General features: G+C 44.2%; 1 pseudogene; it reads left to right on the top strand.

Annotated features, from left to right (window-relative positions):
* The first annotated feature begins 7,577 nt into the window (after nucleotides 1-7,577).
* Nucleotides 7,578-9,546, top strand: LOC142839848 (protein LSM14 homolog A-like; annotated as a pseudogene).
* Nucleotides 9,547-10,259: the final 713 nt, after the last annotated feature.

The following is a 10,259-nucleotide window of genomic DNA, read 5'->3' as shown; positions in this document are numbered from 1 at the left end:
AGAAGGAAATCCCACATCAACTGGCCATTAATATCTCTTAATATCATTGGCCTCAATTCACCAATAAAAAGACAGGCAAACAGAATAGATATGAAAACAGGATCCATTCTTCTGCTGCATACAAGAAATACACCTCCACTTCAAAGAGAGACATTTCCTCAGAGTAAAGGATTGGGAAAAGATTTTCCAGTCAAATGGACCTAAGAAGCAAGCTGGGGTAGCTATCCTAATATCTAACAAAATGGACTTCAAATTCAAATTAATCAAAAGAGATAGAGAGGGAACTTCATACTCATCACAGGAAAAATCCATTAAGATGAAGTCTCAATTCTGAACTTCTATACCCCCAAATACTAGGGCACCTACATTTGTAAAAGAAACATTACTAAAGCTTAAATCACACAACAAACCCCAAACATTAATAGTGGGGGACTTTAGTACCCCACTCTCATCAATGGACAGGTTTACCAGATAGAAACTAAACAGAGAAACAAGGGAACTAGCAGATGTTATGACTTGAGGGACATCTATAGAACATTTCATCAAAACACAAAAGAATATTCCTTCCTCTCAGCACTGCAGGGAACCTTCTCTAAAACTGACCACATATTCAGTCATAAAGCAAATCTCAGCAGATACAAAAACCATGGTAACAACCACCTGTATTTTATTGGATCACCATGGGTTAAAGAGTTCAAGAACGACACAAACTACGGAAAGCCTACAAACTCATGAAAGCTGCACAACTCTCAACTGAACCACCCCTGGGTCAAGGAAGAAATAAAGAAAGAAATTAAAGTCTTCCTAGAATTCAATGTAATTTTATGCACGACATAACTAATCTATGGGACACTATGAAAACATTGCTAAGAGGAAAGTTTGTAGCACTAAGTGTCTACATAAGGAATTTGGAGAGATCTCACAATGTGACTTTAACAGCACACCTGAAAGCTCTAGAACAAAAAGAAGCAAACTTACCCAGGATGAGCAGGCGGCAGTAAGTAATCAAACTCCAGGCAGAAATCAACAAGATAGAAACTAACAGAATAGTATAAAGAATCAATAAAATAAAGTTGGTTCTTTGAGAAAATTAACAAGATAGACAAACTGTTATCCAAACTAACCAAAAGGCAGAGAGAAAACAACCAAATTAATAAAATCAGAAGCAGAAAGTGGGACATAACAACAGACACTGAGGAAATTCAGAGAATTATTAGGTCGTACTTCAAATAGCTGTACTCCACAAAATTAGAAAAATCTATAAAGGAATGATTAGTTTTATTGATAGGTATGACATACCAAAATTAAATCAAGACCAAATAAACATTTAAATAGACCAATAAACGTTAAGGAAATAGAAACAGTGATTAAAAGTCTCCCTGAAAAAATTCAGGGCCAGATGGTTTCAGCACAGAATTCTATCAGAATTTCAAAGAAGAGCTAGTACCAATACCACAAAATAGAAACAGAAGAAATATTTTCAATTTTTTTATGAGTCCACAGTTACTCTGATACCCAAACTATACAGAGACACAACAAAGGAAGAGAATTACAGATTAATTTTTCTCATGAACTTTGAAGCAAAACTACTCAGTAAAATACTGACAAACTGAATGTAAGAACTCATCAAAAAAAAAAAAACCATTTATCATAACCAAGTAGGCTTCATCCCAGAGACACAGGGATAGCTCAACATATGAAAATCTATCAATGTAATCTACCATATAGATAAACTGAAAGAAATAAACACACAATTATCTAATTAAATGCTGAAAAGCCTTCGACAAAATTCAACACCACTTCATGATAAAGGTTCTGGAGATATCAGAGATGCAAGAAACATACCTAAACACAATAAAGGCAACATACAGCAAGCTGACAGCCACCATCAAATTAAATGAAGAGAAACTCAAAGGAGTTCCACTAAAATCAGGCTCAAGACAAGACTTCCACTCTCTCCATAGCTGTTCAGTATAGTGCTTGAAGTTCTAGCTAGAGTTATAAGGCAACGAGAGGAAATCGAGGAGATACAATTGGAAAAAAAAAAAGTCAAACTTTCGCTATTTTCAGATGAAAGACCCCAAAAAATTTTGCCAGGGAACTCCAGCAGCTGATAAACAACTTCAGCAATATGGCGGGATACGAGATTAACTCAAAAAAAAAAAAAAAACCAAAACAACAACAACAAAAAAACAGTAGTCCTCCTATACACAAATGAAATGGCCTGAGAAAGAAATTAGAGAACTGGGCAGGGGTGGCGCACTCCTTTAATCCCAGCACTCGGGAGGCAGAGGCAGGTGGATCTCTGTGAGTTTGAGGCCAGCCTGGACTACAGAGTGAGTGCCAGGACAGGCATCAAAGCTACCCAAAGAAAACCTGTCTCAAAAAATCAAAAACAAACAAACAAACAAACAAATAAAAATAAAAAAAATCAGAGAAACCCTTTACAATAATCACAAATAATATAAAGTATCTTGCGGGTTGATGGTTAAGAGCATTTGTCGCTTTTGCAGGGGACCTGGTTTCAGCGATTCCCAGAACCCATCTGCAGCTCCAGTTTCCAGGAATCTGTCTCCTCTTCCAACTGCTGATGGCTCCTACCTGCATGCGGTCCACATACATACACACACAAATAAGTGAACAAATGCTGCTATAAATTAATGTCACTTGAGAGTTTAAGAGTCCTTTGGTAAGTTCCAGCAACCAATCGAGGACCTACATCTGTAACAAGGCTCACTATAGACTTTCCAGTATAGAGATTTCTTGAAGAATGCCTCATAAGGAAGAGGAACTGTTCAGTTACATGGGGTTTAAATTGAAGGGAAGGAGTGACTGAATTAATGCATGAGCAGTGACTGAAGTGAGAGGAAGGAGAGAAGGGTAGAGAATGTCCCTGACAGTGGCTTGTCCCAAGATATGAAATCCACTCTCCGTAAAATGCTTCAGTGATGTCTGAGACCTGTGCAGAAGGCTCTATGGGCAACCCTCTCTTCTCTGTCCTAAACATAAATATAGTTATTTCACAGTCCCTGAAAAGATCCAGACTGCTTTCTCAAACAAAGGGAAATGGTGAAAGCAAATCACTAATTAGTCAATCAATCTTGTAGACAAACGTAAGTCCTAGTAAAATGAGAAATCAGACCATGGTGATAACCACACCTGCACACTCACTCATGGACAGACACACATACGACATTTCTGTATCACTATCAGAAAAATGCAAAATGCCACCTCACCCAGATAAGAATAACTCATCAAAAAGATAAAAGATAGTAAGTATTGGAGAGGACATGGAGAAAAAAACAGCCCTTGCCCACATGGGTTGATAGAAATGTACATGAATACAGGTCCTTTTGGAAACAATAGGGCAGTTCCTCAGAAAACTAAACATACTGTGCACAAATGTGATTTTAGCACTCAGGATGGAGGCAGGAGGATCATGGGTTTGAGGCCAGCTTGGTCTGTGGAGTGAGTTCAGGCTATCTTGGGCTACAAAGTGAGACCCTACAGAAAAAAAGCTAAAAGGGGGGAAAAAAAGATGAAAACAGAACTACAATTTGCCCTAGCAGTCCCTCTACAGGAAGCAAAAGGAAATACAATGTGAAAACAAATAAAATCAGTTTATTAATGAAACATCTGCATTCCAGGTTCATTGAGCACTGTTGCTAAAAACCAAGAAAAGGCAGAAAACAACCCAAATATCCACCAACTAATGGAAACCAGGCCCAGAAAGACAGGCATCAGGTCATCTCACCCACACATGGAGTCTGGAAACATGGTGGTTCTCAGGGGCACCGAGAGGAGAGTGCGGTGACACATGGCTGAATCCCTAGGTACTAGGTTACAATCGGTAGGAGCAAGACCTTCTGGTGGTCCCACAGGGCAGGGAACCCTGATTGCTCTTTGGACTGGAGAGGGAGGGGAAGGGGGATATGGGGAGCAGGAGGGAAATGGGAGGAGGTGAAAAATTTTAATTAAATAAATAAAAAAAAAAGACCTTCCGGTGGCTGCCGTGTTGCTGGCAGGCTGCCTGCCCCCACCTCCTGAGTGCCCGGACTAACAGTGTGCACCACCAACACCCGGGGGTATCTCTTAATATATCCAGTTTTTATGCTTTTGTTCCAACTAAAATTAATTTAATCAGACAAGCAACAAGCCCTAATATATTCCAGGGATCATTACTAACACACAAAGCAACCTGTCATTGCTTTTTCCGGCTGCCCAATATTCCATTATGCCTGTCTTTTACAGCTGGACAATCGTGCTGTTTCCAGTCTTTTTCTGTTGCATAAAGTGTGCTTGTAACTTTGATGCACAAAAGAGAGGATTTAACTAACTCTGCCAGGACCCCCCACTCATCCCTGTTTTAAAGCCGGCTGTGTTTATAGTGCAAACTCGATTGCTAGAATGTTGCCATGTTTCACTTTGGGTTATCTTACTTTGCATAGGAAATATGGCACGAAGAACACGGCTATTATATTCAGACAACCCACGGAGTCTGTTTGGAAGGTGGCAAACCAGCAGTCTATAGTTCTCCTCTCTTTCTTCACTTTGCTAAGGACAACCAGTCAGGATTATACAAAGGCCTTGGTTCAACAGTCTTAGATTTGCCTCATTCAATCTACAAGAGTGAGACCACACTACCTTAAGTGCTTTGCCCCATGGTGGTGTGGAAAGCCACCTGCCCCACTAACTTCAACAATCTAGAAATATGTAGTGTGTGCTAAGCTCCATGCTGTGTACCATGTACAAAGTAGTGACTGAGGCTCACACTCACTGTCTATTCTAGATCTTCGACAGTAACTCCGAGACACCATGACTGGCTCAGCCATTTCAATCAACACATGAAATATCAGTTTCTCTCTCTCTTTTTCTGTTTTTTTTCTCTTCTTTTCCTTCCCGTTCCCCTTTTCCTTCCTTCCTTCCTTCCTTCCTTCCTTCCTTCCTTCCTTCCTTCCTTCCTTCCTTCCTTCCTTCCTTCCTTTCTTTTGAGACAAGGTTTTTTCTGTGTAACCCGGGTTGTCCTGGAACTAACTCACTCTGTAGACCAGGCTGGCCTCAAACTCAGAGATCCGCCTGCCTCTGCCTCCCAAGTACTGGGATTAAAGACATGCACCACCACTGCCTGGTCCCTAATTTTTTTTTAAAATGGCATTACATTGCCATCTTCCTGAGGTGAGCATCATATCGTTTCTCTTCATTTCTTGGAAGGTAATGAAAAGGGCTCTATAGTTTTAGTACTTTCAGATAGGACTTCACTCCTAAGAATAAACTGGAGACCCCCCTCGCCGAACCCCCCCCCCCTACCTGCCTGCTTTCCAGCTATCTAGAGTGTGGATCCAAAGGAGTCCATGACTCTGATTCTAAGGAACAGTAACTGTGCTGGCTAGCTTTATGTCAATTCGATACAAGCTAGCATTATCAGGGAGGAGGGAGCCTCGGTTGAGAAAACACCTCCCTAAGATTAGGCTACAGGCAAGCCTGCAGGGTTTTTTCTTAATTAGTGACTGATGGGGGAGAAACCAGCCCATTGTGGCTGGTGCCACCCTGGGCTGATGGTCCTGGGTTCTATTGTAAGAAAGCAGTTTGAGCAAGCCAGTAAGCAACACACTTCTAGGAGGCTATGCTTCTGCCTCCAACTTCCTGCTGTTATTTATTTTTTTTCCTGTCCCAACTTCCTTCAGTGAACTGTGATATGGAAGTGTAAACCTTCCCCCCAACGGGTGGCTGTAGTGTTTCATTTTAACCATAGTAACCCTCAGACAGAAATCACCCTTTACACACCTCTCTACATCAATTATGTCTCATTCTTTTACATTTATTTTGCTTTGAACTCCCAAGCTCTTTTGATGATCACAATCACTATGCACTAAATCTTTCCTGAGTTCCAGGTACCATGCCAATCCTGTAGACAAAACTCATGCAACCCTTCTTAATATAGGGCAAATGCTACTGTATGTTGTAAGGAGGATTACATGTAGGCTTAGAGGAGTGGAATAGTATGCCCAGGGTTGCACATTTAGCAAGGGCAGATACAGTTGAGATATCACAATGGTGAAGGTAGAAGTCTCTGATATGATTACTAAGTCACAGCTAGAGTAATAACTAACACCTTTTATTGAGCGTTTATTTTTGTGCCAGACATTAAGTGTTGTATGCATATTTATTTATTAGGGTCTGCAAAGATTCTCCCTCACCCCCTACAGTTCCTCCATGTGGAAGGAGCACCCAGTCTGATTTGTTTCTCCCCAGGAAGAGAGGTGATGGTGGAGGTGGAGGTGAGGTGGAGGTGAGGTGGTAATGGTGGTGGGTGGAGTGGGATTGAGAGAGGAGCAACAAATTCTTCCTCTTCCTCCTCCTCTTCTTCTTCAATAACGTAATTCTTTATTGATTCTTTAGGAATTTCACATCATGCACCCCAATCCCACTCACCTCTCAGTCCCTCTATATCCTCCCTTACTCCTGCACCATGCCCCTCAGAAGAACCCCCCCCCCCCCAAAAAAAAACTCAATTAAAAACAAAGCAACATCGGGCGGTGGTGGCACACGCCTTTAATCCCAGCACTCGGGAGGCAGAGGCAGGCGGATCTCTGGCAGTTTGAGGCCAGCCTGGTCTACAAGAGCTAGTTCCAGGACAGGCACCAAAGCTACAGAGAAACCCTGTCTCGAAAAACCAAAAAAAAAAAAAAAAAAACCCCCCAAAAAACCCAAAAAAACCACCAAAAAACAAAGCAAAACAAACAAAAAAACACCTCATTCCTCTTTCCAATAACTCTTCATCCACCCTAGTGGCACTGGGTAAGTCACACATAGTACCTTTTGTCCAGTCAGCCCCACCCACCAAGTGTTCATTGCAATGAGTCGCTGGTTTGGTTGAAGTCCTCTGGCAAACCATCTTCACCTAAATTCCTCTCTGGTATCTGGCTGTCGCCCTGAGTCATAGGGATCCTGTGTTGATCTTTCCATAGGACCAGTCCCTTCACTTACTCAGGTCCTAGATGGAGCAGATGCTAGGGTGGGTCAGCCCAATGCCCAGAATGTACTGGTCAGTTTGGGCCACTGGAACTGGCCCCCTCAGATGAGGGGCAGAGCCAGATCTCCTAGGCCCATGACATTGAGGCCAGCTCTCTGACGCCCATGGCGAGGTGTGGGGCCATCTCTCCCGAGTGTGTGTGTGTGTGTATTTGGGTGGGAGACTCCTCTCCCATGGGAGATGGGCCAGTTCTCCTGATGCAGTGTCCAGCAAGGGGCAGGGCTAGATAACCCAGGGTTAGTGAGGGGCAGAGCTGGCTGGGCACAGTCCTCAGATTTCATCTTGTGTGGTTCCTATGACCCCCGGTGGCAACATGGGCCATAGATATCAACACAGACCCCGGCTGCAGCAGGAACGTGGACCCATACATGGCCCTTGGCAGTAGCTCAGGCCCAGACTTCATCATTATCCCAGTGGCATCACAGGCCACCCAGACATGGTCCTTAGTAGCAGCCCAGGCCCAGATGTCATGATGGCCCCAGTGCAGGCCACACAGATCAGCATGGCCCCTGTGGTAGTGTGACCCCTGAACCCCTGGCATTTAATGGTATCAGGAGCCACAGATATCAACACAGACCCTGGCTGCAGTTGGGCCACAGACTCAGCAGACCTGGCCCTCAGAAGCAGCGCTGGCATAAATGACAAGCGCCGGGCCCGGGTGGCAAGCACAAGGCCAATATCCGCCCATTCCTCCTCACCTTTGATTCTTCTGTTCTGCCCCTTACCACAGCGTACGAACCATTTCGCCTCTCTTTCGCTCCCATTTCTCCACCATATGCTTGCTTATCATAATGCCACCTATGCATCCAGTGCCACAAGGCAAGTAGATGCCTTCAGGACCCAGGCTGCCCCGTGGGAATCTTTCCACCACCTGAGTCGAATGGCCAGGAACAATTTCATAATGGTGATTTGAGGAGAGACCTGGGAGTATGTAGCTCAGACTTTTTCTATCAAATGACAGCCAGACTGTTCCACCTAGCCTACAGATAAGTTGAAAAGTTCATGGTAGTGCGACCCTGGCAGGTCCCCTGGTGGGTGGGAGACAGACAGATAGGCCATGCGGAGACAGCTTGGGTATAGTTTATTTAATGGGGTATTGGAAAGGGTATAAGGGTAAGAGGATTATGGAGGAAAGAGGTAGAGGGAGGGAGGGAGGGAGGGAGGGAGGGAGGGAGGGAGGGAGGGAGAGGGGAGGGAAAGGGAGGCAGTAGTCACCTCTTCAGAAGAGGGCTGGAGAGAGGAGGGAGAGGAGAGGAGAGGAGAGGAGAGGGAGAGGGAGAGGGAGAGGGAGAGGGAGGGAGGAGAGAGAGAGAGAGAGAGAGAGAGAGAGAGAGAGAGAGAGAGAGAGAGAGAGGAAATGGAAAGCAGTTGAGCTCTGCTTACCTCTGTGGGGGGGGGGGAGATTGGGAGTGGGCGGAGCTTGTCTTTTAAAGAAACAGGGTACCAGGCTGACAGGGAAGGTCAGCAAAATGATAAGATTAGTCCCTAGAAAGTGGGGAGGGAGAGAAGGGGAGAGGTAGAGAAGGGGAGAGAGAAACCTGAAGTATACAAAATCCCAAGGGCAGAAAAGGAACAACTCAGAAATTATAACAAGAGGTGAGTACCAGGTCTTTCAAGACCAGCCATCAAGAGGGTCTGAGGAAGTCCGAGAAAGATTTTGACTTTCAAAGTGCAAACGCACAATTTAACAAGGAGGAAGCTGACAGGGCCACAGAGTTTCATAATAAACTTAAATTAAAAGAAGAGAAACTTCTCTTTGAAAAGCTGCTAGCAGTGAGATCAGGACTTGTCCCTGGTGCTTAGTTAGCTTTAGGAAACCTGTTCCTCACGCTAGGTTACCTTGCTCAGCCTTGACACAGGGGAGGAGTTTGGTCCTGCCTCAGCTTGCTGTGCCTGGCTTTGTTCAAGTCCACGGGAGGCTTGTCCCTTTCTGCCTGTTGACAGAAGAGGAGTAAAAGAGAGGAGAGGGTGAAGTGTGTGGGGAGAACTGGGAGGAGAGGAGGGAGGGGAAACTGTTTTGGTATATAAAATAAATGAAAAGGTGTTATTTAAACAAAATAATAAAGAAAGGAAGGACAGAAGAAAGAAGAGAAACTTGAGCAACAAGAGACCATTTGTAAATGGTGAAGATAAAGGAGTCTCAGGGGTTGATTCTTAAAAGCAGAAAAGGAAATGCTGAAGATCTGCTCAGACCCAACTACTATTATGACAAAATGAGATTATTCTTTGACAGTAATCCTTGTGATAATAGAGAAAGGAGATCAACCTGGGCTGAAGAAAGGATGTATACTGACTCATTTGAAACCCCAGTTTGTCCAAATGGTGGCCCCGGGGGGCTTACCTGGGGACAGTGGCTACAAAGACAGAAGAGGCCTCGGGTTCTGTGGCGGCAGAGGAAATGGTAGAAGCCACGAAGGGACTGCCACTGTCCTCGAAGTGGATTCAGAGAGGGTCACAGGGGCAAAGAATGTGCAGATTTTGAATACAGGAAAGATAATAATGTCACCGTATAGTCGACAGAAAACGGTGACACCTAGCACTTCAAGGTGCTTCAGTCTTTGTGAAGAAGGAGGAGGTGAAGTTGCTGTCTGTCTGTCCCCAGCACCGGATGCTTCCTGTCTGTTTTCCCCTTTATGTAAAGCTACACTGCAGTTGCTTTGGGAGCAGGAAGGCTCATCTTAAAGCATGAGCATAGATCATATGTGAAGCGGCCAAAGGCTGTGTTAGAGTAGCGTAGAGTTGAGCCAAAGCGAGCTGGGTGGAAATGCTAACTGCTATCACCGAAAGGAGTTTTCTTACCACTAACAGTATTTGGCAGTTTCTGTGAGCTGCCGGCAGATGGACTGTGAAACTGTGGTTTTGAGCCACAGAAGGTTGTGTGAGCACACGCATGCCTATATCTGTGTCTTTCACTTCCCTTTTGTAGATCCTATAATACGAGGCCGTTTATTTCAACAATTAGAGCACTTTATGGTAAACAGCTGTACGGTAGACACATGGGCAGATACTGTTTCTTAGGCAAAGGTAACTTTTTACATAGTTGTTTAATTTCAGTATATTCCGTTGCCAATGAAACATGAAGAACTTTGTATAGCTGTTTAAAAAGCAACTAATTGCCGGGCGATGGTGGCGCACGCCTTTAATCCCAGCACTCAGGAGGCAGAGGCAGGCGGATCTCTGTGAGTTCGAGACCAGCCTGGTCTACAGAGCGAGTTCCAGGACAGGC

This window comes from Microtus pennsylvanicus, chromosome 22, assembly GCF_037038515.1.
Source record: "Microtus pennsylvanicus isolate mMicPen1 chromosome 22, mMicPen1.hap1, whole genome shotgun sequence".
Taxonomy (NCBI): Eukaryota; Metazoa; Chordata; class Mammalia; order Rodentia; family Cricetidae; genus Microtus; species Microtus pennsylvanicus.
The sequence above is the reverse complement of the archived record's forward strand: the minus strand, read 5'-3'. Positions and strand labels throughout refer to the sequence as shown.